Genomic DNA, 7,798 nt, shown 5'->3' on the forward strand with positions numbered 1-7,798 from the left:
TCCTATTCGAGGCAAGAGCGGGGGTTTTGCGTACCCTGGTGTACAGAAGCCGGTTCGACACAACTATACACGACACGGCGTGCAGAGTGTGTGGTGCGGCGGACGAAAGCACAGAGCACTTGGTTATCCCACGGCCGGTCTCGAGGGAGAGCGCGTTTCTCTCTTCTCTTACGGCCTCTCCAATGGGGTCTGTTTCCACCGCCCGCCGCGCCTCGGTGGGGTCGCCACCGCCCCACTGCTGCTCCTCCGCTACAGCCGCTCACGCGCAAGGGAAACGCGCGCTCGCTCTTCGCTCCGCCCGCATCGGTTGCAACCGTCAGGTCCTGATATTTCACCCCTTATGGCTTATAGGAAGAAACCGTAATCAGCGTCTGATTTATTGTGTATGAGCAATAAAATAGTCAATAATGCGCGTGCGCGCGAGAGCGCGCGCGCCTTCGTCAGTGCTGTCGCGCACGGTCGAATGAAGTTTCGGGTGCACTTACATCAACACTTTTTGCCCCTAAATTTTTCACAAATCTATATGTACCATTTCATGCAGCGTGCCTTTGAAAGCTGTAAGCAGGTATAGCGCGACCTGACGCTAGTGCATGGCAAACTGTTCAGTGGATATTCTGTCAACCGCTGCCGTTTTCGTTTAGAACAAAAGAGGCACTGACGAAAATTCATAGCACGTCTCAGATTCAGAGTAAGGAACAAAAATTTACGCGTACAGTTAAAATTTCAGTTGTCTAGTGAAGTGGGCTGTTCTAGCTTCGTTTAAAACAAATCAGTAGGTTAAGACAGCAGATGTATACGTAGACTCGCGACTGATGCACACGTAGACAGTCGTAGTCAGATTAATACAGTGATAAAAAAATAAAAACAGGAAATGGGCATAAAAACAGATATTCATAATTGAAAAGAGCAGCAAGCAATAAAAAAATGTCCTTCAAAGTTAACACATTGCACTCATGCATCAAAACGGTAGAAATTTAAAGTCTCAAAATATTTCTGGACGGTTTGTGCACATATGGAGCTGGCCTTTCGTTCCTGTCTGTCACCTTCTTAGCATAATTGACAAGAAGGATTCTGAGAAATTTCTCGCATATTAAAGAAGCGGACCTTATAGCATGGCTATTGCCAATGCCTTCCAGGCAACTCAGCAAAGGTGAGTTCTCAAGTGCTGGCTGGATGAAGATTTGAAGGACTTCAAGGACATTTGTGTGTGGAAGGTGCACGACAGCTTTAAAAAAAAAAAAACACAACCTTGTCCAAGAGGGCTACAAACTCTGGTTTTTGATAATGCAGTCCGCTAGAATCTTGTCCTCCCAGAATAGTGTACATGGGGCTGCTTCTTTAGCTGGTTTCAAGAAGGGTAGCACAAGCGTCACACCCGAAGTCACTGATTAACTTCACAATTAATGTATCCAGCGACGTAAGCTAAACCAGAATACGTGACAGTGGGTAATGAGATGACAGGAGATACCATCACTTCTTTCAGTTCCTCGGTTACTGATTGCGGCAGAGCTGAAATGACTTGGTCGGTGTCGACACTAGGTGCCTATAGGCGCGCAATATAGCGCGACATACAACTCCTATAGTCACCTCTGAATAAATCGCACTGAGAAAAGCTTTTATATCCATTATTGAGGAGTGTCCCTTGAGTAACAGTGGCGAATGTGTAATAAGCAAAGCATTCTACCAAAATAATGGGGCAGCGATTGCTCTCTAAGGCAGGCATTACTGCACAGATAGTTACAAGGAACTATTAGTTCAAAAATATACTAGAAAAAGAAAGAAAATATTGCTAGGAATTAGTGCTTGAAATAGATTTCCTGTTTTTTCATGAAATAATCATGATATCATGTAAACATTTCATTAAACCAAAGTTTATTTGCAAAATTAAAATAATGTTTATAATACAACATAAAACATTTGCTGGTCTATAAATTATAGCAAAATTGAAAACAAAACAAAATCGTTTAGTCTGACGTTATACAGGGTGTTGCACAATTAGACCCGCGCTGTAGAATGCTTCTCCCAGCTAAACCGCGGAATCCTTGCAGTTCAGATTTCGCACAGAAATCGCATTTTGTCGCTAGTATTTTTTAATACTAAATTTGTTTGTGGTACTTGCCTGATTCGATCAGAAGAAGTAAAATATTCCCATCGCTTGCGGCGGCGGCGACGCCAGACGAACCACTGCCCCAGCGATGGGACTGGTGGCGCCACCTCATGCTGCTAACAACAACTCTGTAGCAGGAAAAGAGGGGGCGAGCGTTTCTGGCAGAAGGTTTGAGTTGTTGTTAGCAGCATGAGGTGGCGCCACCAGTCCCATCACTGGGGCAGCGGTTCGTCTGGCGTCGCCGCCGCCGCAGGCGATGGGAATATTTTACTTCTTCTGATCGAATCAGGCAAGTACCACAAACAAATTTAGTATTAACAAATACTAGCGACAAAATGTGATTTCTGTGCGAAATCTGAACTGCAAGGATTCCGCGGTTTAGCTGGGAGAAGCATTCTACAGCGCGGGTCTAATTGTGCAACACCCTGTACTACTAATACTTTATGTCATGTAGGCATTGTGCAACTTACATTACATTTTATAAAATTATTTTCATCTTCGGTGTTACCTCGATGGTTTCTCATCTAGCGCTGAAAGACGGTTTTGCCATTGTTGCTGTTATGTTTGCCTTGAATTAAGAAGCTTCGATGTGATCACTGCTCATTCACTTTTTTTATTCATCTTCTTGTACAGGCTTGGGAAAAAAATTCAGATTAAAATGAACAAAAGTAGATACCATGCCGCAATACATGTCATATGCTTGTCGAGCGTTTGCTGAGCGACAGTGTTTTTTAATATAAAGACTCCATTCACGTGTGTAGCATGCTGACAGGATGCCGCTGCAGCATCTACCTTCTGTAATCCTTCATTTAGGGGCTGCATTCACCACGAAACCCGCGGGCGACAGCGCGAAACCAAGCAAAAGCCACCCGCCGCCACTCAAGCAGATGCGGAGCGAACAGTGAGCAGGTCGCGCCCCTTGCGGCGGCGGAGAGCGTGACTCAAGGAGAAAAGTTCCCATTGTTCACGCGGCGATTGAGAAGGCCGTAAGAAAGAGCGCGCGCTCTCTCCCTCGAGACCGGCCGTGGTTATCCACTGCCAGGGCCTCCAGCCGCCACGAGAGGGAGCCACGTTCCCGAAAGCGCTTGGCTTCTCGACCAAGGTCAATGTACAACTGGTCGCGCAACTTGGAAGAAAACGCGTGCAGCTGCCTACTGCCAGCGTCATCAACTCGATGATGAGGGCTCCTGCGAACTGTGAGGCAAATTACAAGCGCACAGAAACTAATGGTGAATTCCAATCGCAGAGCAGGAGCACTTCCAGAGCAACGTTTTCTGCTCCTTTCGGAGCAATTGTCTTCCAAACGCAGATCCGGAACACGGATCGCGTCTTCCAAACGCAGAACTGGAGCAATTGCCGAGCAAGGGTCGCTCCGCGGAGCAGTCAAAACTGCTCCGCCGAAATCGGGGGAACCGACCGGAAGTTTGCGTGACGTGACTTTCCGAGCGGCGCTTGCGCATGCGCTAGCTAGCGCATCCATTTCCGGTGGCTCGCCGCGTTGGCTTCAGAGACAACGCGCCGCTCCATAGCAGACGATCAGTATTTGCCGCCGCCATGGATGGTGATTCGCGTCGCGCTCTTGCGCTCGCTTTGCTTGAGGACAGCGAGTCGGAGAGCAGCAGTTCCGACTCATCTGTCGAAGAATCAAGAATCTACTATTCATATGTCCATCGTCCGTGTAAACTCAAAGCCGCGCACGTTACAGCTCGGCTCTGGAAGACTGCAAACATTCGGTACGTGAACCGAAGTTTTCTTCCATATTAAAGAAAGTGCTGAAGGAGTCTTAAGGCCCAACTCCAACGACATATCCTGGGCGTCGGCGCTCAGCGTCTGCGCTGTCAGCGCCGACGCTGAGCGGTGCGCATCTCCATGGGACTCGGCGCTGGCGCCGTTGGCGTCTACTGCTGACGCTTGTACTCGCGCTGGTGCGTTGTTGCTAGACCTAACAAGCAGACATTGCCCAAAACAGTTTTAACATTCACTGAATGATTTCTGCTTTTTAAAGCATTAAGAGACGTAATTTATTTATGAAACTTAATTACAGATTATACATTCTACTTCTACACAAATAAACGTGCATCTTTAACATTTGTTTCGGCTTTTCAATACAATCTGCAACGCCATCGACGCAACATCAATCTGTCCCGTTTTCACCTGAACTTGCAGAGAGCCGGCTCCGTAAACTGCGCATGCGCGCCCAGAACCAAAGTGGAAAGGAGTATGCGTTGATTCTCTCGACGGATGTGACGTCAAATAACTTTTAGTATTTGCTTTTTTCTGGAAATAAGCCTCAAACTCAGATGCCAATTACCCCGTTTCACAGCGCCCGAGCCACCCGAACAGAAGCTGGCGCGCTTTTCGCGCAACGGGTGCTCGCGCCTTGCGTATCCTAGGTCGCTTTTCATGCGTCGGCTTGTTGTAGTTTGCGGGGCATCATCCCGATAGATGCAAATTCGGTGAAAATCTGATTCAGTTTGTGGATTGTTGCCCTAAATTCAACAGCGTAGCCTTCGTTCCTGTCCCTGGCCTGTCTGCAGCCTCCGACTACGGTGAGTCGTACGCGAATGATGGTGTTTCGTACATGCCCGCGAGCTCTAGGTAAAGCATTTGTCGGCGTTCTGCTACCGTCTTGCAGCTTTTTTAACGAGTTTTTACACGGCAGTGCAGCTATGCGGTAGTCACAATTACTGACGCGGCGTAATCACGCGACAGTCTCCGGGCGAAGGCATGTGGAGACTGCATAATGGCGTCGATCCCGTTTCTTCGCGCTTGAAACAACCGTTGCATACCTGCTGCTGTGCACCGATCGGTCGCCGGAGGAGGAGGAGGTAAACTTTATTAAAGAAGAGGTCGTAGGCGCGGGGTGGGTTGGCGTTCCCGTCCCCGCGGTGGGCTCCTCTTCTAGGCCGGACGCCAGGTGGCCGACCTACTATGTCGTTCGGCGACCTCTTCGGCTCGCTTGCTGTTGTCTTCGGGGTGCACTGGGGTATTGGGACGTACGCGGCGACCTACAGATGATGTGAAACTATTTGTGAGTTTGTGAGTCGACAGTCACAGAAGTTTGTAATTTGCTTGTTTTTTTTTTTTTTTTTTTAAGATTCTTCGTTTGTGGCCTAGTTTGTTTGGGCAGTAGCAGGCATTTTGGTGTGCGCCAGCGTGAACGCGCTGGTTTATGATCAGGAGGCTTTATTGCCTTCCTCGCAGCTTCAGCAGATAGAGTGGCTGGGCCCATAGAAACGGTCGTGCTTCTGTCAAAAAACTCGAAAGGTATTCATCCATGCGGCCCATACGTGGTGCTGCAGTGCAAGAGGTCAGCTTCTTTGCAGTGTCGACGAAGTGCTAAAGAAGGGGAGTTACTGGCCAGCTGAGAGACAGTATAAATGTAAACTGGCCCAGTGCGAAATGAGCCCCGGAGTGAAATGAGCCTACTGCTCAGCACGAAATGGTTACAAGATACGGGCGTATACCCGCACGAATTTATTGTGCTTGTATGCTCACACGTTCCACTGTCGAGTACTCACATCGGTGCATGCAGCAATGAGGGTGACTTGGGCTATCATAGGTTCTTGCCCATGAGAGTATCTGCCCTTTTACTACCAAAATAACTGCATTGGTAGAACTCGCTGAGCTTATTTATATAGATTTAACACTACTAATGCATGTCGCTACCGCCGAGTTCCCTAATATATATCTTTTGCCTGCTCCAGCAGCGTCATCACTTTGAGAAAACTGGGAATGATAGCAGAAATAATGCCCCCATAAATAGTGGGCAGTGCTTCGCTTCAAGCTGCTGTCAAGGCCATTGACAGCTTATTTGAAAACAAAGCAATAATTAACCTGACGTGGTATGTTTTGTTGAGGAGAGTGAGGCACCGTTGCATCTACTACCTCGTAATCCTGTCAAAGAGCTTGTAAGTTGCTGCTATAAGCACTCTTGATTACAATTCCATGCAAGTCGCAGCATATTCCGCACTTACTGCACACATGATTTAACTTAGTCTCTTTGTTGCTATTTCAGTGTTTTGCAAGTGTGCTAAATATTTGTATTTGTGCTAGCATTGACAGCCAGTCTCGTTGCTGCCTTTTTCCTTCTGCGCCAGGCACTCTCATTTGCTTTACTCAAATCAAATTTTACTGTGAGTGAGTTTGCTGAATTTATGCAATAGATGTAATTGCAGTATTGCTCTCATTTATTTACATTTGCAGAGGCAAGGAATACTCGGGGCCGACGTACGAGTTTCTTCCACCAGTTGGATTCCTCTGCTACCTCGGTAGTGCAGTGCGCTGTAACTGGTGTGACCAAATGGATACTCTCACTCCTTCTACTGGTTTAGAGCGTGCTCCTAGTTAAGTTTAAAATACCTTGCTTGCAATGTATTTAATCTTGTTGTGGAATATTGTCACCCTTGCATTTTCTGATATGTTATTATTTGGAAAGCATTCAGAGTGATTTTGGACGCATGATTTGCCTTGGCGGGAGGTGGAGAACCACAAATGTGTGACTGCAATTTTTTGCCTCTCTAGTTTTCAGCCTTTAGAATTAAAGCAACAGATTGATATGTGAACAGGCCTGGCATAGATTAAAGAGTTTGTCATATACAACACTTGACCCTTGTGGGGATAACACAGCTGTGGTTATCTGAGCAAAAGTTCTCTGTATGTGATGGTGTCCGAAACATGGCATTGTCTTAAGTAACTTGGCATGGAATCGGCCACTTCTTGCACTCTCTTGACAGCATCTATTGTAATGTGTGCTAGGCGACATGCCTTCGGATCTGTTGTATGTCTGCAGCAGTTGCCTTGATGTATCAAGATGGGGTGGTTGTTGCGAGTTGGAAATTGCTATTCTCCCGACTACACCAATAAAATGCAGTGAAGCCAAATACCAGGAACCAATGTGTTATGTGGTTCATTGTGAAGGCTTGTCATTCTCGTAACTTTGCCAAATTGCTAGAAACATTATTTTTAAGCCCGGTCTTCTTTTGCTCATAGCACAACTCATTTCGTGCATTTGTCAACTTTTTGTGGTTTATAGTTGGCACATTTTGCAGAGGGTGACAAAATTTGAGCTGGTGTGCCACGAAGGTTAAATATCTGTTTATTGAACTCTTCTCGGGAAGCTACATGCAAATCCTGCCTAATGTGGCTGTGAGGGCTTCGCACTTGATTGATGTACCGGCGCTTTACTTGTGGCAGCTGGTCTACATTGTACAGGACTGCCACTTTGAGGAGCACCAGCACTGCTATGAAGCAGATTCACAGCATTGTTCCTGGTGGAAGCAAACCACTGCAGATGTTGCCCTCATTCCAATGCAGCTTCAGCCAGTGAAGTTTCATAATGCCCGTGTTGGACGAACAAGAGGCCTATGAACTTGAGCATTTCACTTAGTAATTCCTTCCAAACATCCATCAAAACAAGCAACCTGTTGGGTTTCCCCCAAATCCCTGTACAATCATATGTTTATTTTTATTTTTACGAATAGTTTGTATCATAAGCTGGAGAGCCTTCACTCAAGTATACACTAGGTTCCTATCTACGTGAAAACTACACGCTTGTGTGCCAGTATCAGCAGATCGTTCCCAAGGATTGTGGACACCCTCCTAAACAGAGATAAAACTGAGAACATGCAGTGATCATGGGTACATACTCAAAAGCAAGTGGGTACGGAAACTGTGTGCACCTTTGGCCAC

The 7,798-nt window shown here is 46.7% G+C and overlaps 1 long non-coding RNA gene across 1 annotated transcript; it reads left to right on the forward strand.

Moving 5' to 3' along the window:
* Window positions 1-4,501: 4,501 nt before the first annotated feature.
* Window positions 4,502-6,999, forward strand: LOC146180456 (uncharacterized). The gene is made up of 2 exons (XR_014700083.1): window positions 4,502-4,656; window positions 6,314-6,999. It is a non-coding gene; the product is annotated as an uncharacterized LOC146180456 (long non-coding RNA).
* Window positions 7,000-7,798: the final 799 nt, after the last annotated feature.

Source organism: Amblyomma maculatum, chromosome 8 (assembly GCF_055883805.1).
Source record: "Amblyomma maculatum isolate TAMU_Amacu chromosome 8, ASM5588380v1, whole genome shotgun sequence".
In the NCBI taxonomy this organism is placed as follows: Eukaryota; Metazoa; Arthropoda; class Arachnida; order Ixodida; family Ixodidae; genus Amblyomma; species Amblyomma maculatum.